The 25,307-nt window shown below is 35.2% G+C and overlaps 1 long non-coding RNA gene and 1 pseudogene across 4 annotated transcripts in view; one reads left to right on the top strand and one right to left on the bottom strand.

The window, feature by feature from the left end:
• LOC132597348 (uncharacterized) overlaps positions 1-25,307 on the bottom strand; it is a 198,640-nt gene that overhangs the window by 125,467 nt on the left and 47,866 nt on the right. The window lies entirely within an intron of this gene.
• Positions 9,969-11,295, top strand: LOC115865908 (tubulin alpha-1C chain pseudogene; annotated as a pseudogene).

Genomic DNA, 25,307 nt, shown 5'->3' on the forward strand with positions numbered 1-25,307 from the left:
ATGAATCAATTGGAGTATCTTGTTGCATGTATATTTTCTCCCTAGCCTCTCTTCTTCATTAAAATGAATTCAAAATAATTGGAAGCTTTTTGTTTTATTTCCATCTTTCCGATCCAGGCATTTGGTGGCAACAGTGACAGAATTAGCCTCAGAGAGATCTTCTGCTTCATATTCTGAGAACACATCACAACTCCACAATGTCCCTCATGAAATATTTATTCTCTCATTCTTTCTTTGACTTTCTCAAGGGTTCCCATGATCTCAGCATCAACCTATTAACTAAGACTGACTTAAATGAATAGAATAAAATCTCCTCAATAGCATACCACTATCATGTAAATCTACAAACCATATTTCTCACAGTTCAATCAAAAATTGTTTCATAACTGCCTAAGTCACTTTTACAACAATCTCAAATTCTGAAGAAAAAAATGTATACTGAATATTCATATCTTACAATTTGCTTCACCCAAGCTAAGCCTTATTTTTTCATCTATTGCTCCACTCTCAAAAATTGCTACCCATCTCTGTGGATGTAATTTCTTTCTGTATTCAGCTAGTTCGTTAGTCTCCACACATCCTGTAATATTATTCCTAACAACTTGGGCAATTTCTGTCACTAGCCCTATATTCTCAAATCCTGCCAGACTATTCCATTAAGTAAACAGGAAAACAACACTACTTCTTTTGTCATGAATAAGGAAAACTGGATATTTGTTGTGTCCTCGCTAAGCACTTTTGTGGTCCTGGTAATGTCACTAAGGCTTCTGGGGCTTCAGTTTCCTGAATTTAAACAAATTAAATTCAGTGGTACTTAAAATTCTTTCCAGTTCCACACTTCTGCAACTTGGCTTCAAATATCACTTCAAAATAAAATTTATAAATTAGATTTATTGACATTGTTTGCTTCTTTCAAAACAAGAAATTCACAGGAAAGGATAAGTACAGTTTATTTATCTGTATTTATTTATTTATCTGAGGTCTATTTTCTAAACAACCGTTCCTTGTAAAAATCTGTAGGGCTTTATCCTTTCTGAAGCAAGATTATTTTGGCATTTCTAGGTTTATTTCCTGAGGAGGAAAATGAAGCCCTTATTGAAAGTTATCTCTCCTAGGACATATCACTTCCCATTTGTCATTTTTTTTTCCTAGCAAAATGGATTCATTGATTTATGTTCCTGATTCAGACTCTTTTTTTTTTTTTTGCATGTTTTTGAGTCTGATAATTATGACTCTTCTCATCAGTGGTTCTGAACATCAGGTTTGAGGTTATACATTTGTGCATGCTTTTTGAATTCCAGTTTTACTTCTGCATTGTGCAAAGAAATAAGTTTGTTTGACAAGGCTCAATTGCTTTGTAAAACAAAGTAATTAACTAACAAGTAAGAGACACCGCCACACTAGAGAATTCTAGATAATTTACTTTTAAGTATGTTTTAAAGGAAGCTGTAAAACTCAAAAAGAAATTGTCACAGACTGGAGAAGAGTACAGAGACGTGATGATGAAATGCAATTTTGTGGTGTGCTGGATTGAATCCTGGAATACAAACCACCTTAGTGACAAAACTACTGAAGCCTCGATGAAATCTAGATTCTAGTTAATGGTAATACACTAATGTTAGTTGCTGAGCTAGGACAAGTTTACCATAGTTATATAAGATGATAACGTTTGGGGAAATAGTGCAGGAATATGGGGACTACTTGTGCCATTTTTACAATTTTTGTGAATCGAAAAATATTTCATGATAAAAGTTTATTTTTAAATTATTGTACCCAGAATTGACCTTTTTCATGGCATTTTGGAATGGTTTTCTATGCTAGGAAATCTGTGCAATGACTAGACTCTCTTGGCTTTAAATACTCATCAAGTTTACTATCAGTAGTAAATTTTCCCCAAATATTATAATGTGATAAAAGGGAGACTATTTCCACAGACAAGCATCAACCACACAATTTATTTTATTCCAATCTGAATAAGGAAGAGTTCTAAGAAAAAACAAATCCATCCTCTATTTTAAATATATTCAACAATTGCTTTAGACAAAACTAGTCCCTTTAAATCCTAAAAAGCAAACTTATATTCTAATATAACTAATTTTTATTTACTTAGAAAAATCAAACATATTAGTACAGAAATAAAATTCAACTGTGAAAAACTGTTTCTAATTTCTTAAGTTTTGCAAAGTAGTGATGAAATAAATGGACAAACTTGTCAAAATTGATCAAACTACATTAGGTTTTTAATATTATCTAAGAGGTGGGCAAACCTGTCAAAGTCAACTAAACTAATCTATATTATTAAAAAAACAATCCAAGTAGAGAGTCTATCAAATTGAATACATGGTATTAATATTTTAATGATATAGAATGCTGTAACTACACAATTTTTTTTTGCAGGCCTCTCACTGCTGTGGTCTCTCCCATTGCGGAACACAGGCTCTGGACGCGCAGGCTCTGTGGCCATGGCTTACGGCCCCAGCCGCTCTGCGGCATGTGGGATCTTCCCGGACTGGGGCACGAACCCGTGTCCCCATCGGCCAGCGGACTCTCAACCACCGCACCACCAGGGAAGCCCACTACACAATTCTTAAAAAAATATGTTTTACTCAGGATTTTTGGGTGGCATTTTTGGTAGTTTTCTTTTAACCTAGTAGAAAAACGCCAACCAGTGTAGTGACAAATATCTGTGCTGTTAAATACTCAACCAAATTATGCTATCAATTCCTAACTTAATGGCGTAAAGAAAATAATCCAAATATCACTGAGAAATCAATTGTTATCTTTGCAATGTCAAATACTTACAGTTGGATAAAAGTACAGATGTTTTAAACATGTGTCAACTTATGGCATTTGCTAGATTCTACTTCTATAAAGAAGTAGAATGCCACTTTGTGTGTGTGTATGTGTGTGAAATACCAAAATAATCATGTATCAAAAATATTCTCAGTAATAAATTTTTTCTAATAAAAATTGTACAAGTCTAACTTTGTAACCATTGAGAAGGCAATACCTTTGACTGGGTACCAAAGAGCAGGAAAAAAAACAGTGGTAAGTTCATATATATATATATATATATATATATGGTACTACATATAAAATGTACTCTCTCCGTCATCCTTCACTGCATCATAAGTCTACTGAAAAAAAAACCTTTAACAATAAGTATATCTTGAAATTATTGAAATATTTTTATTGTGAATAGCATTCATAACACATAGAAGTTCACTGGGTAGTTCTTAGTGCAGTTCTTAAAGTTGTCAAATTTAAAGTGGAGATTTTCTTTTACAAAATATGTGTTGGAAATTTGCTGATTTTAATAAGTACTATTACTAGATACTGCTTAGCTGCTAATTACAAAAAAGTTACTATCTATTCCTTTGAAGTGAAGATAAGGTTTTAAATAAGCCTTTTTTTGAAAGAAACAATTGTCATGGAGACAATATTTTTGAAAACAAGTAGTATTTGGAAATGTTTCTATAATTATATAATTTTCTTCCAGAAATGGTATCATCTGTAAAAACTTTTTTTGTCCATGTAAAACACTTAAAAAGAGATTTCTAACCTGTTTAAAAATCTTTCAAATTAAGAGTGTCATTGGGTTTTGAATGCACTTGATAAAAATATTAAAATGCAACAGAATCTAAATCTAGTTGACACTTGAACAATGCAGAAGTTGGGGCACCAAGCTTCTGTGCAGTAGAAAATTTACATATAACTTCACAGCCTGCCTTCCATATCTATGATTCTGTACCCACAGATTCTACCAACCTCAGATCATGGAGTATCACAGTACATACAAAGTGAAAAAAATCTGTGTATAGGTGGACTGGTGCAGTTCAAATCCATGTTGTTCAAGGTAAAATGTAGTGTGAAAAAATAATGGATGGACTTAGGGAAGTTAGAAAGTACTCAACAACAACAAAAAACTGATTAAAATAATGAGCAAAAGGATTGAATAAACATTTTTCCAAAGGAGATATGCAAATGAGCAGCAAGCACATGAAAAGATGCTAACATCTCTAATCATTAAGGAAATAAAAAGCAAAGTGAGATGCCACCTTACAACAATTAGAATGACTATCATTAAAAAAAAATAAGTGTTAACAAGAATGGGGAGAATTAGGCATCTTTGAGCACTGTTGGTCGGAATGTAAAATTGTCTAGCTGCTATGGAAAGCAGTATGGCAGTTATTAAAAAAATTAAAAATAGAATTACCATATGATCCAGCAGTTCTGCTTTTGGATATATACCCAAAAGGATTGAAAGCAGGGTCTCAAAAAGATATTTGTATACCCATGGTCGTAGTAGCAGTATTCACAATAGCCAAAAGATTGGAAGCAAACCAACTGTCTGTCAATGGATGGATGGGTAAACAAAGCATGGTATATACATGAAATGGAATATTATTCAGCCTTAAGAAGATGAGAACTGTGACACATGCTATAACATGGATAAATCTTGAGGACATATGCTAAGTGAAATAAACTGGTTGCAAAAAGAAAAACAGTTACATGAGGTACCTAGATCAGTCAAATCACAGAGATACAAAATAAAATGGTGGTTGCCAAGGGCTTGGGGAAGGGGAAATTGGAAGTTGCTTAATGGGTATATAGTTTTCAGTTTCAGTTTCAGTTTTCAGTTTCAGTTTCAGTTTTCAGTTATAGTTTCAGTTTTGCAAGATGAAAAAATTTCTGTAGATTTGTTGCACAACAATATGAATGTACTTCACACATTTAAAACTGGTCACTGTGGTCAATTTTATGTTATGTTCACACAACTAAAAAAAACTTTTATAATATTTACAAGTTAAATATTTTAATATTAAAAATATGTTTATATAATCAAAAAGAATTGGTTTGTAATTCTTCCATCAGAAATACGTAATGTTGTGAGGTGTCTTTTTCAGCTATGATAACCAGTATCATCAAATATAGAAGAAAACAAAGTTTGTTTAGAATTCTGAATTGCTTTTTTGCATGTTTTTTTTTTTTTTTTTTTTTTTTTTTTGCGGTGCGCGGGCCTCTCACTGTTGTGGCCTCTCCCGTTGCGGAGCACAGGCTCCGGACCCGCAGGCTCAGCAGCCATGGCTCATGGGCCCAGCCGCTCTGCGGCGTGGCATTTGGGATCTTCTCGGACCGGGGCACGAACCCGTGTCCCCTGAATCGGCAGGCGGACTCTCAACCACTGCGCCACCAGGGAAGCCTGCATGTTTTTTTTTAATTGAAGTATAGTTGATTTACAATATTCTATTAATTTCAGGTATACAACATAGTGAGTGATACAATATTTTTTTACAGTTCATACTCTATTTAAAGTTATTATAAAACATTGGCTATATTCCCTGTGCTGTAAAATATTTCCTCGTAATGATTGTATGTTCATTGAAAATTTTTAAAAATAATGAAGCAACCACATTCATCATTAATACATTATTAATGGTACCTTTTAGTGAAAATATTCAGTGTTATTGATAAATAAAATAATTGTAAAATAATTTAACTATATCTCACCTTTTAAATTCATATTTTTATAGTACACATAATTAGCACATTTATATGTTAATATATATGAATATGTATAATACATAGATCACATTATAAATAAATATGCATCTATTGAAGTTCTACTCTTAAAATATTATGGAGGCAAATATCAAAATTCTATTATCTAGATTCCATTATCTAGAACACATAAAATAATTCCAAACTGGAGTTTACCACACAGGCACTCATATCTTGCATATAAAAATTCAAAAAGCGATTGTTTTGAGATACCTAGAATGGATGTGAGATTTGGCTGTACATTTAGAACTTCTTGGTGAGTGAGGTATTTTAGCTGACACTCAACTGTCGTAACATGAAGCTATGACTCATTTCTGTTAAATTTCTTTCACTTTTACTCTTCAAGTATGTAAAAATTACACAGGTCAGGTTAATAGTTTCATATTAAAATTATAATTAATGATCTCAGTTGGCCCCAAATCTTACCCAATAATTAGACTAAATATTTTTAACCCTTCATTCTCCGAGAAGATTCTTTTATACCTTCTCCTCACTTTTAAAACCCCTGATGTTTCCTCTCATTATGGTGCTCAGGAAATCTTTCTCTTTCCCTGAGAAAATACAACCAATCAAGAGAGAATTTATACAAGCCCCCACCATCACCAAATGTACCAGCGTAGCTGTACCTGGACTTAATTTTTCTACTCTTCCTTCTAATACTATGAATAAAAAAAAATACGTTCTTCTAGAAAGGCCTCCTTCTAGAAAGAGCTCCTCTCTTGCACTAGATCCCTAATATTGTCCCTAGAATACTATTCTAGCAATTCTCATTTCTCTTTGATGTGTGATTATTTTTCCCTTGTCTATTGGATTAATCCCATCAACAAACACACACATATCCTACAAACAAACAAAAATTCCCTCTCTGTATTCAAATTCCTCTCCATCTAACATCACTCTATAACATGAGTGTTTATACATGCTATCTCCTACCCTGCTCATTTATTGTTTTTTGAACCCACTGCAATTAGACTTTCTCCCCTAGAACTCTAGTAAAATAGCTCTGGTCAAAATCATCAACAACCTCCCCATTGCTAAATGAGCAGTTTTCAGTTTTCATCTTCACACAGCCAAGAGTATTGGATCACTTCTTTCCTGAAACATTTTCTTCATTGGGCTTCAAGGAAAACATATTCTCCTAAGTTTTTCTCCTTATTACCTTTGCTAACTCTTCTGTTTTCTTTTTTTCCTGACCCCAATTTTCACTCAGTCCTTTGATGATTTCATCTAATCTTATTATGTTACATTCTATTTATACAATGATAATCCCCAAATTTGCATCTCCAGCACAGACATGCTACTAAAATTCAGATTTCTGAATTTCTGAATTCAGATTCAATTGCTTCCTCAACATCTGCACTTGCATACCTCATAGGCAGCTCAAACTTTCATTTCCAGAATCAAATACTAATTCCCTGAAGTCTTATTTTTCTCGATAAGTATCTTCATCATCTTTGGAGGCACTCTTGATTTCTCTTTTTTGTTTCTCTCACCACATCCAATCTGCTAGAAAAGCCTTTTGGTTCTACCATGAAAATATATGAGTCTGTCTACTTCTTGTTTTCAGTTGTAAGGATTAACACCTGTAATAATCAAGTTATATTCTAAGGTAGCTTTTATTTGTTGCCTGGTAGTTTGCAGTTGGCTCAGAACTGATTTACCACTATTGCCTTTTATCTGTCCTCTACAGTCAATTCATCACACAGAAGCCAGCAGTTTCTTTTAAAATGTTATACCATGCTAGTTACTTATTTGGAATCTCCTAGTATGTTGCTATATCATACAGATTAAAAAAACAAAGTCCCTATGCTTCCAGCCCTTACCTCCTCTCCCCACCCTCATGTATCTGACATCATCCCCCACAAATCCCTTACTTTCTTCTTGGCAGCCACAGTGGCATCTTTGCTGGGTTTTGTCTGGAATCTTCCCCCAGAGCTCCTTGGCTTATTTTCTCACCTCATTCAGATCTGTGCTCAAACGTCACTTTATAAATAGTGCCTTTCCTTACCACTGTTCCTAAACTAGTAACCTCATATGCATCTCTCCCTCTGTTTCCCTCCCCCCTCCACTCCATTTTTTTCTCCTTAGCACTTATTTCTACTTGACTCTTCTCTATTTTATCTTTTTCCCTGTCTTTCCCTCAAAAGTATGTTTTATCAGGGTAGATATTTTTATTTATCAGGGTAGATATTCAGGTTCACTGCTGTATTGTTTGTGCCCAGCACAGTTCTTTATGCACAGTAGTTATCCAATAAACATTTGTCAAATAAATTGAGAAAAGTATTGAAACTGATAATATGTGTTCTACTTCTTAATGTACTGAAATACATTACTCTTTTTTTTCTTTAGTAGTGTCTTGTCAAATAAGAAATTGTACATTATCACTTGCCTTGTTTAGTATAAAGAAGTTGGATCAATAGGGAGTGGTGAGGGCTTCTTTAATTTATAAAATTCTCTATAACTAAAAATTTTAAATTGCCAGCTGGGCTGATCATTGGAGAAGAAAATTACCAGACAGCTAGGCACTATTTTTTTTGTTGTTGTTATTAAGAATTATTTTCAAATGTAAAGATGAGCAACTTTTGTAATTGTAGTAACAATATTCATAAATGTGAAATTGCAATGCTCAAAAATATATGTGTATTTTAATTTCAGGCCGCTTTTATTTCATACTATACATACTATAACATAAAAGCTGTTTCCAGTCAGATGATGTCAGAAGGCTATAGATGTTGAAAAAAGAACAGAAAATACAAAATCTCTTTTGCAGACCCTTTTGCTATTAGCTGAAGGTATTAGATAACCATAGCTATAGCTATGACTAAGGTACATGGCACATTAAAAAAATAAATCCTGGTTCTACCATACTTACTGCTATGGTAGGTACTGGCACTACCATAGCACTAACTAAATTTTCACAAACCGAGATATCTGACTTCCATGTAACAGAAGTATGAATAGCAGATGGTTGTGAGGGAGCAAATTTTGGATAATTTGTAAGAGGATCTTTTTCTATGACTTTCTAATTAAAGTTTTTGTCAGGATTGAATTGCAAAGTCATACCATGTTTTTATGCAACTTGCTTTATTAGCATAATACACAGATGACATTTGCAAAGATTATATATACAGGATAAGAATAAGTATTTCTAAAGCACACATAACTGAATAGTGAGACTTGGTAACCATGAAGTCACTGGAGTTCAAATTTCTTGAATGTTAGGGTCCTAATACTAAAAGAAATAATCCCTTCAACTTGGAATGCAGGCAATGCAGTGTCAAATTCTGGCTCTGCCACTACCTAAATGACTTACTTTGGCCACGTTACTTAATCTTCTGAGTTTTGGTTTTGTCATTTAAAAATGGAGACAATAATATCTACTTAAGTGAATTGTTCAGGTATTTAAATAAAAGTGTGTCTAAAGTTCTTAGCATACTGACAAGCATATACAAAGTACACAATAAAATTTATCTATTTTCATCATAAATTAGGCAACAAATGTATAGTTGAGGAAACAGATGCCTCCTATCTAGATATATTCTCTTCACGTTTTAATTTTTTGTTTATTCACCAAAATTGTATTAAAAGCATACATGAATATGATTTAGGCACTTATTTAATAAAATTTTATTCTCTAAATTTTCCTACATCTCCATCAATCCCATGATCATTTTTTGTCCATAGCTTTGATTTCCTGGTGCTCTATCCCTTACCCAGAAATCCTACCCTTCTGAATGCCCAACTACCCAGATCCTAGCTGTGTTGGAAGGTATACGTTGAGTCTCAATTTGCCCAATTATCTTTCTCTAATGGTTGAGCTTCTCTTCATTCCCTGCTGTTAGGTATTTATTCTCAGTCCTAAAAAGGTCAGCACTTTGTTTTTTCTTTTAAAATCATAGTGGGGAATGTACAAGATTTATGGTTGTAATATATGGATTCAATCTTATCACTTATTCATGTAAGGCAATCAAGATGAGGGTGGATTCTTTTATACAAAACAGTCATAATACTAGCTCTCTAAATGCATTTATGAGTACCGATCAGTTAAAAATCACTGGTAAAAACAAATTATATTGTTGCTATAACTGTATTAGTATTGTTTCTTGTAAACTTGAGTGAAAACATTTTAAAAATACAGAAATAAGGATAATAATTTTTTTCTAATTTTCTTATGCAGTGAAAAGTATTATTGCTATTTTGTTGCATATTATCTTCTTATATATAATATGTATATGAATGCACATGTATACTTCTAAAATCAAAAATAATATATCTAATGAACTGCTTTTTAAATAGTTAATGTTTGACTACTTCTTCCCCGGACTCCTTGGTAATCTGTTAGTGGGAGATCTTTGTGGCTGTCCCCTCACCTCCTCCAGTGCCACAGAACCCTACAAGTCTCAGCCATGTGTGAGTGCATTTCCATTCATGTTGGCCAGGCCGGTGTCCCCATCAGCAATGCCTTCTGAGAGTTCTACTGACTGGAACACGACATCCAGCCCAATGGCCAGATGTCAGGTGACAAGACTATTGGGGGAAGGGATGACTCCTTCAACACCTTCTTCAGCGAGACAGGCACTGGCAGGCATGTGCCCACAACAGTGTTTGTAGACCTGGAACCCACGGTCATTGATGCATTTTGCACTAGCACCTACTGCCAGCTCTTCCACCCTGAGCAGTTCCTCACAGGCAAGGAAGATGCTGCCAATAACTATGCCCGCAGTCACTACCCCATTGGCAAGGAGATCATTGACTTTGTCTTGGACCGGATTTGGAAATAGTATACAGGTCTTCAGGGTTTCTTGGTTTTCCACAGCTTTGTTGGGGGAACTGGTTCTAGGTTTACCTCCCTGCTGATGGAACGTCTCTCTGTTGATTATGGCAAGAAGTCCAAGCTGGAGTTCTCCATTTGCCCAGCACCCCAGGTTTCCTCAGCTGTAATTGAGCCCTACAACTCCATCCTCACCACACACACCACGCTGGAGCACTCATTGTGCCTTCATGGTAGACAATGAGGCCATCCATTACCTCTGTTGTAGAAACCTCGATATTGAGCACCCAACCTACACTAATCTTAATCACCTCATGAGCCAAGTAGTGTCCTCCATCACTGCTTCCCTGAGATTGGATGGAGCCCAAATATTGATCTGACAGAATTCCAGACAAGCTTGGTGCCCTTATCCCCACATCCACTTCCCTCTATCTACATATGCCCCTGTCATCTCTGCTGAGAAAGCCTACCATGAACAGCTTACTGTAGCAGAGATCACCAATGCTTGCTTTGAAACAGCCAACCAGATGATGAAATACAACCCTCACCATGGTAAATGCATGGCTTACTGCCTGTTGTACCATGGTGATGTGGTTCCCAAAGATGTCAATGCTGTCATTGCTACCATCAAGACCAAGCATACCATCCAGTTTGTGGACTAGACAGGCTTCAAAGTTGGCAATAATTACCAGCCTCCCACTGTGGTACCTGGTGGAAACCTGGCCAAAGTACAGCTTGCTCTGTGCATGCTGAGCAGCGCCACAGCCATCGCTGAGGCCTGGGCTTGCCTGAACCACAAGTTTAACCTAATGTATGACAAGCGTGCCTTTGTTCAGTGTTACGTGGGTGAGGGTATGGAGTAAGGAAAGTGTTTTGAAGCCTGTGAGGACATGGCTGCCCTTGAGAAGGTTTACAAGGAGGTTGGAGAGGAGGTGGGAGAGGATGAAGGTGAAGAGTATTAACCTGTCTGCTACAGTTTTACACTCTTGTCTTAGGGTTGTCTTATTTGTGTTCTGTGGAGCTGCCCTTTGTGGCCCTATTTTGTCAATAAAAGTGATATTTCTATTTTCAATGTCAAAATAAATAACTAGTTAATGTTCAATGCTAAGAGACCAGGTTGGAGACTAAGAACAAATTAATAGATATTCATTGCCTATCCACAAACAGTACAGAGATGCTACAGGCTCTGACATACCATCTCCATATATTCATGAGAGCTCATTATTAATGAATCTTAAAATAGTGTCAAGGCAAATGAAGTTTTCAGATCAACTTCATGAAATTAGTTAGGGTGGGCATATGCAAGCAGCATTTCACAAATTATATGTGAAAAATCATATAGCTTTATAGCATACATTTCTTTAGAAGACACAAATTTGACAATCATACAGTTGAAAATGAACCCATTGATTCAAGATTTAAAAAGACATATTCTTTGTTCTTTGTTATCTCTAAGCTAAATAAAACTGCGTGGTATTTGTATCCTCCCTATGGAGAGGAAAGGCTGCATCTAATTGGGGATAAACCAATGCAGAACCATTCAGATAATTAACTCTTAAAAACATAAATAGCTCATCTTCAGGAACATATGCCTGGAACCTAGTGGGCACTCAGAAGATTGTCACCACATGATAATAGAACTTTAAATTTCTCTGATTATACTCAATCAGGATTTCTTTAGAATTCAAGATATTAAAGTAGTTCATTGTATTCTGGTGCAGGAATCTCCACTAGAGTCTTAATTCCTTATTAAAAGATATTTATTACAACATAAATTCAGGTTATTCTTATAGTAGAGGAAAGACAAGTTGGAATCTAGAGAAACTATAGGTAAGAGGCCAATGGATACTGGCTATAGGAATTTAAGGGAAGAGGCATTTTTCCATGAGATAGCCTTGGCAATACGTCAATTTCCTATTATTCTAAGGAGCAGGAAAATAAAAATTTAGATCCTAAACACCCATACAAAGACAGAAAAACTGTATTTGTAATGGGCATTTTTTTTACTATATATTTTTGAAATCAGTGTCTAGCTCATTCTAGCACTCAATTTAGTTTTGGATTAAAAAAACACAATTTTGTAGATTCAACCTAGAAAAAGAAGTGCATGATGTCACTTGTTTTTGTGTCTGGCTTATTTTCACTCAGCCTAATGTCCTCTAGGTTCATTCATGTTGTTGCCAAAGGCAAAATCTCCTTGAAGATCTACAAGCAGAGAGTAAAACTGGGGAGGGGAGGTGGAGAAAATGGGGAGATGTTGGTCAAAGGGCATAAAGTTGCAGTGATGCAGGATGAAGAAGTCTAGAGATCTAATGTACAGTATGATGACTATAGTGTTTTTTTTTTTTAACATCTTTATTGGAGTATAATTGCTTTACAGTGTTTTAATTTCTGCTGTCAGAAATTTGCTGACAGTAGATTTCTTGTGCTCTCATCACATGCACAAAATGGTAACCTTGTGAGGATCTGATATGTTAATTAGCTTGACTAGTAATCATTTCACTCTATGTATATCAAATCATAAATGTATCCAACCTTTATTAAAAATAAAAATACTTCGTATTTTTTGTTTAAAGTAAATTAGAGTATGAATAAATTAATAGTAATCATTTCAACAGATGATCTTTAAATCTTAACAATGAAAAGAACAGCTCTCTAATTCTTGGATATTATTTTTGAATATATGAAATTATAAGGGAGAGAAAGAGAAATTAACCAATATTCCCAATATACATATAATTACTATGAAACTGTAGAGTAGGCACAATACCATTCTCATGATTGCTAATTTCTTCCACGACTAAACTTTTCCAGGACTAAAAACTGAATGATTATAGCCCTCACCAAGTTTCATTTTATTTTCTTAAGTAAAACAATTTCACTTTAAACATGTTCTCAAAGATGAGAAAACTACATTACATTGGAAAGTGCACTGAGTGTGAAGTGGTGGCATGGCTTTTGTTTTTGTTTGTTTTTTAATCTTGGTTCTACCACCTGATAGTTATAAAATTCTGGAAAAATAACGTTATTGTCCTATACAGTAAAATGAAGGGAGAAGATAAGAGAGATAAATATTTTATTTATTCCTCATTCCAGCCATATGACTTGGTACTATGAGGGGCAGTACAGTTCAATAATTAGTAGTCCAGGCTCTGTGGTCAGGCAGCCCTATATCACCAGTAAATGCCAATCAACCACAGAGTCCTGAAGAGTCAAGACTGCCTGACAGAAAAGTGCATGCCTGTCCCAATCTAACCTTCTGTGGTCTAATAAAAGGATGACTGTGAGAACTAATCAAACAGCATTGGAGAAAGAAGAACAATATCCATCCTTTACAACCGTTAATATTTCTGCTTATGAACAATACTGTGAAACTGTGATTGTTTTTCCCAAAACTGCCTGTGTAGAATTCAGAATTTGTTTCTACATTTGTTTGGTGCATGATACTGGAATGCTGCCTATGAAAAATGAATATTTTCAGTAAGAAGTATGTTTCTCTCACATCAGTTCAATTTAGCCTTATCAGAAAAAGTCAGAAAAGGGTACTATTCAATAATGAGAAATATATGTGGCTTAGAGTCACACAAATATAAGCTGCTTCTGGGTGATTTACAGGAATAGTAGAGAAATCAGTGTTTTAAAACAGATATAGCAGTATGAAAATAAGAAAAATATGCTTCTTCCTGAAAAATAATTTAGTTTTTTAAAGGATATCTTACAAATTATATATATATATAATATAAATATTATATATATATATATATATTAAAAGAATTCATCATTGTTGTCTGATCACTTTTTCTCTTTTAAATAAACATCTTTCTCCTTGGAAGAAAAGCTAATAGGAGATTTACCATCTATTTTTCCAGCAAAACTTTTATGTAGAAGTGTGAGCAACTGTTTAACAAACATAAAACATTACTCTCAAACAGCACCAAATGCTTCAGGTTGTGTTGTAATTATCTTGGATGGACTTTTGCACAAAGTTCCAATAGATACCTATATATCAGCTAACTCCAACACTTCTTATCTCTGTCACCTTTCACTACCTTGAGATGCTAAATCAGTTTAACAATCAATTCTTTTTGAAATAATACCTATTATTCCTCTAACTTATGCTCCCACTTCTGTCCTCTCTGCCAGATTTATGCTTTTTTGATCTGTTAGCTGGTTTCACTATAAATCAACTACAATGGATATTCTTTCTGTCCATTCTTTCCTTTTCTTATACAAACCCTAGTCTCTGCGAAATCAGTGCCCTCTCCTGTGGTCCATTCAACTTCATGTTGATGAGCTTCTAGCAATCACACATTGATGGCAGGGATGAGGCTATCAACAACAGGAATGCAGATGTTGTTCTTATGATAGTTACTATTTCAAACTATTAATCTTTCATTCTTGAGAGAAACTTGAATTCAGATCATCTGGTCATAATACTGTCTTTCACTCTTTGTCATCACTCTTACTCACTGAAGATTAAGTCACTGGCCTTATGGATGTCTTTAAGTACCACCATTATCTTAGGAGATAAGTGTCTTCATTAATTGATATTTAATCCACATGTTTTATAATTGTTTCTCTTCCTCAACATCAATGGCTCTAAGCTTCATGTCACATACATCCTCATATACCTCTTGGCAACAACCTAAAACTTTGTCATAATCCAGAAATAGCCAATTAATATTTATACTACAAAATTCCATTATCTGATCTCATGCTTTTCTAGTTCTCAGTCTCTCCTATTCAATATATCTACTTTTTAAACTCAGAGACATCCTTTTTTTTCACCAACCTGTTTCCTACCAATCTATTAGCTATATTCTAGCTTTCCTTTCTTCCTCATTCAGGATTCGAAAGCATGTCAATTGCTGTTGTAATTGTTTTTATTGCTGATTTTCTTATCTGCAAGTATCTCTCAAGCTTTGTCACCTAGCTCATTTAGCTGAAAAAAGTCAAAATGATACAAAAGTATGACATACAAATCCTACTTAGTACCATTTCAAAACTTGCTTAACATGTGTATTTCCAAGAATAGAGAGTTTTTAAGGTTTAAAATTGAGAGAAAGGTACACAGACTTCTCATATACTCCCTGTCCTCACACATGCATAGCCTCACCCATCATCATTTTTTACAAGAATGGTCATTTTTTTCTTTTGAACCAAAGATGAACCTACACTGACACATCATAATCATCCAAGTTCATAGTTTACATTATGTTTCACTCTTGGTGTTGCACATTCTGTGGGTTTGGACAGAAGTATAATAACATATATCCATCATTATCAAACAGTATTTTCACTGACCTAAAAAGCCTCTGTGGTCCACCTACTCATCTCTTCCCTTTACTTGCCCGTCCCCCACAATCACTGAACTTTTTCTCCCTAGTTTTGCCTTTTCTGGGATGTCATATAGTTCAAGTCATACAGTATGAAGTCTTTTCAGATTAGCTACTTTCACTTAGCAATAGGCATTTAAGTTTCTTTTATGTCTTGACAGTTCATTTCTTTTTAGCTTTGAATGATATTCCATTGTATGGATTTTCTACAGTTTATTTATGCATTTACCTACTGAAGGACATCTTAGTTGTTTCCAAGATTTGACAATTATGAATAAAGCTGCTGTCAACACATGTATGTAGGTTTTTGTGTAAGCTACACAACTTGGGGTAAATAACAAGAAGCAGAATTGCTGTATCGTATAGTAAGAGTACATTTTGTAAGAAACTGCCAAACTGTCTTCCAAAGTGGTAGTACCATTTTGAATTCTCACCAGTGTGTACAAAAACTATAGTTAAGCATATTTAAAAAATAGGAATATCTACCGAATTGATTTTTATTTGCTACACATAATATCTGTGCAAAGAAAATAGTTTTTTATTTAATTAAATATATTTATGCTAATTTTTCTTTCTTTTTTTTTTTTTTTTTTTCGGTACGCGGGCCTCTCACTGTTGTGGCCTCTCCCGTTGCGGAGCACAGGCTCCGGACGTGCAGGCTCAGCGGCCATGGCTCACGGGCCTAGCCGCTCCGCGACATGTGGGATCTTCCCGGACCGGGCACGAACCCGTGTCTCCTGCACCGGCAGGCAGACTCTCAACCACTGCACCACCAGGGAAGCCCAGAACTTCCTCATTTTTAAGGTACAGATGAAAATAGAACCTACCTCAGAAGGACGTTACAAAGATTAAATGAGATCAATTAAAAATGTAGAATCCTAAAGATGCTACCAGAAATCTACTAGAGCTAATCAATGAATTTGGTAAAGTAGTAGGATACAAAATTAATGCACAGAAATCTCTTGCATTCCTATACACTAATGATGCAAAAATCTGAAAGTGAAATTAAGAAAACACTCCCATTTACCATTGCAACAAAAATAATAAAATATCTAGGAATAAACCTACCTAAGGAGACAAAAGACCTGTATGCAGAAAATTAAAAGACACTGAAGAAAGAAATTAAAGATGATACAAATAGATGGAGACATATACCAGGTTCTTGGATTGGAAGAATCAACATTGTGAAAATGACTATACTACACGAAGCAATCTACAGATTCAATCCCTATCAAATTATCAATGGCATTTTTCACAGAACTAGAACAAAAAATCTCACAATTTGTATGGAAACACAAAAGACCCTGAATAGATAAAACAATCTTGAGAAAGCAAAATGGAGCTGGAGCAATCAAGCTACCTGACTTCAGACTATACTACAAAGGTACAGTAATCAAGACAGTATGGTACTGGCACAAAAACAGAAATATAGATCAATGGAACAGGATGGAAAGCCCAGATATAAACCCACGCACATATGGTCACCTTATCTTTGATAAAGGAGGCAAGAATATACAGTGGAGAAAAGACAGCCTCTTCAATAAGTGGTGCTGGGAAAACTGGACAGCTACATGTAAAAGAATGAAATTAAAACACTCCCTAACACCATACACAAAAATAAACTCAAAATGGATTAAAGACATAAATGTAAGGCCAGACACTATTAAACTCTTAGAGGAAAACATAGGCAGAACTCTCCATGACAGAAATCACAGCAAGATGCTTTTTGACCCACCTCCTAAAGAAATGGAAATAAAAACAAAAATAAACAAATGGGACCTAATAAAACTTAAAAGCTTTTGCACAGCAAAGGGAATCATAAACAAGACCAAAAGACAACCCTCAGATTGGGAGAAAATATTTGCAAATGAAGCAACTGACAAAGGATTAGTCTCCAAAATTTACAAGCAGCTCATGCAGCTCAATATCAAAAAAAACAAACAACCTAATCCAAAAATGGGCAGTAGACCTAAACAGACATTTCTCCAAAGAAGATATACAGACTGCCAACAAACACATGAAAGAATGCTCAACATCATTAATCATTAGAGAAATGCAAATCAAAACTACAATGAGATATCATCTCATACCAGTCAGAATGACCATCATCAAAAAATCTTTTATAGAAACAATAAATCATTTATAGACACAATAAATGCTGGAGAGGGTGTGAAGAAAAGGGAACCCTCTTGCACTGTTGGTGGGAATGTAAATTGATACAGCCACTATGGAGAACAGTATGGAGGTTTTTTAAAAAACCAAAAATAGAACTACTATAAGACCCAGCAATCCCACTACTGGGCATATACCCTGAGAAAACCATAATTCAAAAAGAGTCATGTAACACAATTGCAGCTCTATTTACAATAGCCAGGACATGGAAGCAACCTACGTGTCCATCAATAGATGAATGGACAAAGAAGATGAGGCACATATATACAATGGAGTATTACTCAGCCATAAAAAGAAACAAAATTGAGTTATTTGTACTGAGGTGGATGGACCTAGAGTCTGTCATACAGAGTGAAGTAAGTCAGAAAAACAAATACTGCATGCTAACACATATATATGGAATCTAAGAAAAAAAAGAAAAATGTCATGAAGAACCTAGGGGCAAGATGGGAATAAAGATGCAGACCTACTAGAGAATGGACTTGAGGATATGGGGAGGGGGAAGGTTAAGCTGGGACAAAGTGAGAGAGTGGCATGGACATATATACACTACCAAATGTAAAATGGACAGCTAGTGGGAAGCAGCCTCATAGCACAGGGAGATCAGCTCGGTGCTTTGTGACCACCTAGAGGGGTGGGATAGGGAATGTGGGAGGGAGGGCGATGTAAGAGGGAAGAGATATGGGGATATATATATATATATATAAATATATATATATATACATATATATATATGTATAACTGATTCACTTTGTTATAAAGCAGAAACTAACACACCATTGTAAAGCAAATATACTCCAATAAAGATGTTAAAAATAAATAAATAAAAGGTAAATAAAAATAAATGTACTGGGCACATAAGTGCTCAATAAATGGTAGTTATTTTCATCTTTGTTCCAAAGACTGATTGATTTTACCTGTTTCATTTATTTATTTAGCAGAACTGCCTGCTAAATTTTGTAGGTAAATTTAGGCAAGAAGAAATCCTCACATTTTGGATTTGTTTTATTCCTGCTTTTCCTGCTGCCAGTGGAAAACAGAGAAATCCATCCAAGTCTTCTGAAGTATGATTTGTCCAGTCTAGTTCTGCTGAGAGACTACCATTAAATGCAAAATTTATATACATAAAATATTTATTTTAATTCCTGTTGGTTGCAGATATTTGTCACCTCTTAAACCGCACTAAGAAAGGCCCTGTGACTGATCAATTGCCTAGCATTCTGTTAGGGCTCATTTATATCTTAATAGTATAAAGAGAATATTTTTTGTGTTCTTTTTTAAGCCCAAAAGAGACCAACAACAAAAAGTCAACATTTGAGAACTGGGACTTTGCATTATATTTTTTTGTATGACAAAGTCTAAGTGAGCATCCTTAAAATAGGCATGTAGAACAACTCCTTAGTCAAATGTAAAGAAAATAGATCTGGAATAGATGATAGTGTGATACCAAGAGATAAAGACCAAAATGTATAAGATATATATAGGGAAATACGTATTCTCTTTTTGGAATTTTGTTTAGGTTAAAACTGATGTATTTTAATATAAAGTTGGAATTAAATTAGGAAAAGTCTGGAATTCTAAAGAGTGTAAATTTTTCTGTCAGCAACCAAATAAAACAAAATATGCCTTCTTGGTTGTTAATTTGTAATGCTATGATCATGAAGTGTACAAGGATAAGATTGGCAGGGATTAGAGAATGGGGATAGGCAAAGGGTAGAAGTAATTATCAGGGAAATGCAAATCAAAATCACTATGAGCCATCACCTCATAACTGTCACAATCGTGATTATCAAAAAGACAAAAAATAGGGCTTCCCTGGTGGCGCAGTGGTTGAGAGTCCGCCTGCCGATGCAGGGGACACGGGTTCGTGCCCCGGTCTGGGAGGATTCCACATGCCGCGGAGCGGCTAGGCCCGTGAGCCATGGCCGCTGAGCCTGTGCGTCTGGAGCCTGTGATCCGCAATGGGAGAGGCCACAACAGTGAGAGGCCCGCGTAACGCAAAAAAAAAAAAAAAAAAAAAAACAAAAGACAAAAAATAGCATGTGTCGGTGACTATGTGAAGAAAAGGGAATCCTCTTGTACTGTTGGTGGGAATGTAAACTGGTGCAGCCACTATGGAAAAGAGTATGAAGTTTCCTCAGGAAAATTTAAAAAATAGAACTACCATTGAATCCATCAATTTCCTTTCTGGATATTTATCTGAAGAAAATGAAAACTGCATGCCTAGAAAAAATATCTGCACCCCTATGGTCACTGCAGCATTATTTACAATAGCCAAGGTATGCAAACAACCTAAGTGTTCATTGATGGATGAATGGATAAAGAAAATGTCATATATATATATATATATATATATATATACACACACACACATATATACATACATATAGAGTGTAATATTATTCAGTCATAAAAGAGAACGTGATCTTCCCATTTGCAACAACATGGATAGAACTTGTGGGCATTATGCTAAGTGAAATAAATCAGACAAAGGCAGATACTAAACAATCTCATTTACATGTGGAATCTTAAAAAACCCCAAAAACGAACAAAACAGAAACAGACTTACAGATACAGAGAACAAACTGGTATAGGCCAGAGAGAAGAGGAGATTGGGAGATTGTGCAAAATAGGTGAAGTGGATTAAGAGGTACAACTTCCAGTTATAAAATAACTAAGTCATAGGAAAGAGTCAATACATTGTAATTACTCTGTATGGCAATAGATGGTCACTAGATATTGTGGAGACCATTTCAAAATGTATATAAATATAGAATCACTATGATGTAGACCTGAAACTAATATGACATTGCATGTCAATTATATGTTAATTAAAAATAAATAAATTACACTCCCACAAAAAAGTAATCTTATTAAAATTTAATAGGAATTCCAAAGACAGGTTAATTACATTTTCTTAAGTAATACGGAAAAAAAGGTTAAATTTTTCTTTAGTCTCCAAATCCCATCAACCGACTTTACGTTTCTTGACTGAAAGAAAAATGCACAACCTAAAAGCTGAGAATTGTGTTTTTATTTGGTGGACAAAACTGAGGACTGAAGCCCAGGATGCAACCTCTCAGATAACTCTGAGGGACTGCTCCAAAGAGGTAAGGGAGGAGCCAGGATATATAGGATTTTTTTGCAATAAAGACCAGATAGTCTGAACTTCAAAAGATTACTGTTAAAGAAAACCAGACATCTAAAGTTAACGATGTAGTAGTTATGTGTGGGAAGATGCAAGAGTCTGGGCTGATTGAAATCATTCTTTTGATATGCACTTTAGCTATCTAAGGTCAGTATCCTGTTCTTTTCTGTCCTGAGTTCCCTCAGGGTGCACCACTGGGGGTGGCTGCAGTATCTTGAGGGTTGCAATACCCTTTGTTTCCTGATATGGCAGGCAACATTTTTCTTTCACACTTTTTTCATTTGAAAAATGAAAGGCAATCGTACTCTCCCCTTGGTTAAGGTGTGTGTGTGTGTGTATGCACATATAAACATATCCTTCTCTAATGTTTGCCATGGTTCTACCCTCAACACATTTATTCAATGATACATTTTGTTTTTCACTGAGTACCTGCAAATCCAGGCATTTGGCAGATATTAGTAAATATAACAGAAAAAGATACCATCCTGTACTCTAGCAGGGGAAGGCAAAAATAACTAATATCATAAAGCTAATAACCATAATAATATTGCCAGGTGATTAGTAATCTGCCATTTTCTAGAATTAGCCATGGTCTCAGTACTGGGGTTCTCCCCCTCTGATTTCTTATCTTTGAAAAAGGTATACACACCTATTTGAATGGCCAACACCTAGGAAAGGGCAATATCACATATCGCATCTGCAAGATGCAGATTTTTGCTATTTCAAGCCTCCTATATTTTAATGAATGTAAAATTGGAAATTTAAATAAAAGTGTGGTTATAAATCTGTATTCAGCAAATATGGGGGCATGTTTCTGGCATGTGAAAATGTATAAAGACATAAGAAAACTTGCAGTTCAGGTCATGTGGAGGCCTGCATCTCTGAAGATTAGGTCCATGTAGATAATCAAGTACTCCCTGTGAACACGACATACTTTTATTTTAGTGGAATTTGTTTATTTATATATCTTGTTTCTACTTATTCCTGTGAGTGCCTCATGGACAGAAACCCTGTGATTCATCATCAAACAAGCTAACAGCCGCAATGACATCAGAGAGTGGCTCAGATATAAGAGATTAACTTTATGAGAATACACCCATAACTTTTACTTTTAATGCAGTTGAGTATTTTCTCTGTCTTTCCTGTATCAATTTCTACCATTCAGAAATAAAAACCAGTATTAAATCAATTTTTTTAAAAAATGTATCTATTCTTGTTATGGGTTTTTTTCCCCTCCTCTATTTCTCTCTGATATCTTCCTTCCATTCTTCACAAGTCTTCATTTTCCCTAGTGAACTGGCTCATAGAGAATCCCTCAGTCTCTCCCACTGGATCCTCTAGTATCAAGCTTGGCTTTGCAACATTGATAATTGAAGTTTTTTGTTTGTTTAATTTTTATTGGGGTATAGTTACCTTACAATGTTGTAATTTCCACTGTACAGTAAAATGAATCAGCTATATATATATACACATATCCCTTCTTTCTTGAATTTCCTTCCCATTTAGATCACCACAGAGCATTGAGTAGAGTTCCCTGTGCTATACAATAAGTTCTCATTAGTTATCTATTTTATACATAGTAGTGTATATATATCAATCCCAATCTCCCAAGCCATCCCACCCTCCTTTCCTGCTTTGGTGTCCATGTTTGGCCTCTACGGTTGTCTCTATTTCAGCTTTGCAAATAGGTTCATCTGTACCATTTTTGTAGATTCCACATATATGAGGTAATATATGATATTTCTTTTTCTCTTTCTGACTTACTTCACTCTGTATGACAGTCTCTAGGTCCATCCACGTCTCTGCAAATGGCACAATTTTGTTCCTTTTTATGGCTGAGTAGTATTCCATTGTACACATGAACACATCTTCTTTATCCATTCCTCTGTTGATGGACATTTTGGTTGCTTCCATGTCCTGGCTATTGTAAATAGTGCTACAATGAACACTGGGGTGTATGTAAATTTTGTAATTATGGTTTTCTATGAATATATGCCCAGGAGTAGGATTGCTGGGTCATACAGTAGTTCCAATTTTAGTTTTTAAGGAACCTCCATACTGTTCTCCATAGTGGCTGTATCAATTTACATTCCCACCAACAGTGCAAGCGGGTTCCCTTTCCTCCACACCTTCTCCAGCATTTATTGTTTGTAGATGTTTTGATGATGGTCATTCTGACCAGTGTGGGGTGATACCTCATTGTAGGTTTTTTTGTCTGTTTGTTTGTTTTTATTAACATATTTCCATACAAATAACCCAAAGAAAGTTTAGTATTAGTTGTTTTGTTGGTATTTATTTTTAATTTTGGAATTTTATTTTATTTATTTTTTTATATAGCAGGTTCTTATTAGTCATCAATTTTATATACATCACTGTATACGTTAATCCCAATCACCCAATTCATCACACCACCATCCCCACCGCCCCACAGTTTTCCCCCCTTTGTGTCCATATGTTTGTTCTCTACATCTGTGTCTCAACTTCTGCCATGCAAACTGGTTCATCTGGACCATTTTTCTAGGTTCCACATACATGCGTTAATATACGATATTTGTTTTTCTCTTTCTGACTTACTTCACTCTGTATGACAGTCTCTAGATCCAACCACACCTCAACAAATGACCCAATTTCATTCCTTTTTATGGCTGAGTAATATTCCATTGTATATATGTACCACAGCTTCTTTATCCATTCATCTGTTGATGGGCAGTTAGGTTGCTTCCATGACCTGGCTATTGTAAATAGTGCTGCAATGAACATTGGGGTACATGTGTCTTTTTGAATTATGGTTTTCTCTGGGTATATGCCCAGTAGTGGGAGAGATGGGTCGTATGGTAGTTCTATTCTGAGTTTTTAAGGAACCTCCATACTGTTCTCCATAGTGGTTTTATCAATTTACATTCCCATCAACAGTGCAAGAGGGTTCCCTTTTCTCCACACCCTCTCTAGCATTTGTTGTTTGTAGATTTTCTGATGATGCCCATGCTAACTGGTGTGAGGTGATACCTCACTGTAGTTTTGATTTGCATTTCTCTAATAATTAGTGATGCTGAGCAGCTTTTAATGTGCTTCTTGGCAATCTGTAAGTCTTCTTTGGGGAAATGTCTATTTAGGTCTTCTGCCCATTTTTGGATTGGGTTGTTTGTTTTATTTGATATTGAGCTTCATGAGCTGTTTGTATATTTTTGAGATTAATCTCTTGTCAGCTGCTTCATTTGCAAATATTTTCTCCCATTCTGAGGGTTGTCTTTTTGTCTCATTGATGGTTTCCTTTGCTGTGCAAAAGCTTTTAAATTTCATTAGGTCTCATTTTTAAAATTTTTGCTTTCATTTTTATTACTGTAGGAAGTGGGTCAAAAAAGATCTTGCTGTGATTTATGTCAGTGTTCTGCCTAAGTTTTCCTCTAAGAGTTTTATAGTGTCCTATCTTACATTTAAGTCTTAAATCATTTTGTGTTTATATTTTGTATGGTGTTAGGGCGTGTTCTAATATCATTCTTTTACATGTAGCTGTCCAGTTTTCCCAGCATCACTTATTGAAGAGACTGTCTTTTCTCCATTGTATATTCTTGCCTCCTTTGTCATAGATTAGGTTACCATAGGTACTTGGGTTTATCTCTGGGCTTTCTATCCTGTTCCATTAATCTATATTTCTGTTCTTGTGCCTGTACCATACTCTCTTGATGACTGTAGCTTTGTAGTTTAGTCTGAAGTCAGGGAGCCTTTCTTTCTCAAGATTACATAGGCTATTTGGGGTCTTTTGTGTTTCCATACAAATTATAAAATTTTTTGCTCTAATTTTGTGAAAAATGGAATTGGTAATTTGATAGGGTTTGCACTGAATCGGTAGATTGCTTTGAGTAGTAAAGTCATTTTTATAATACTGATTCTTCCAATCCAAGAACATGGTATGTCTCTCCATCTGTTTGTGTTGTCTTTGATTTATTTCATCAGTATTTTATAGTTTTCTGAGTACAGGTCTTTCATCTCCTTAAGTAGGCTTATTCCTAGGTACTGCCTTGGTGGCAAGTTTGCTTCAGGATAAGAAAAGGAGGAATACTTTCTTTTCCCTTAGGAAGTGAGATGACCAAATCCTATGATCTAAAGCCTGTGGTAGCAAATAAAATCTTGGCATGCTTGGTCTTGCTGGTTCTCCTATGAATAATGTTATTGAGGAAACGTGGCCAGACCCCACACCAAGCCCCCACTCTTGTTGCTAACCAACTATATTCCACTGAGTGTTAAAGATACAAACTGTCACTAACTCTATTTTACTGGGGTTTGATGATTTCTTTAGGATAATAGAATTATAGTTTTC

This window comes from Globicephala melas, chromosome 5 (assembly GCF_963455315.2).
Source record: "Globicephala melas chromosome 5, mGloMel1.2, whole genome shotgun sequence".
Lineage (NCBI taxonomy): Eukaryota > Metazoa > Chordata > Mammalia > Artiodactyla > Delphinidae > Globicephala > Globicephala melas.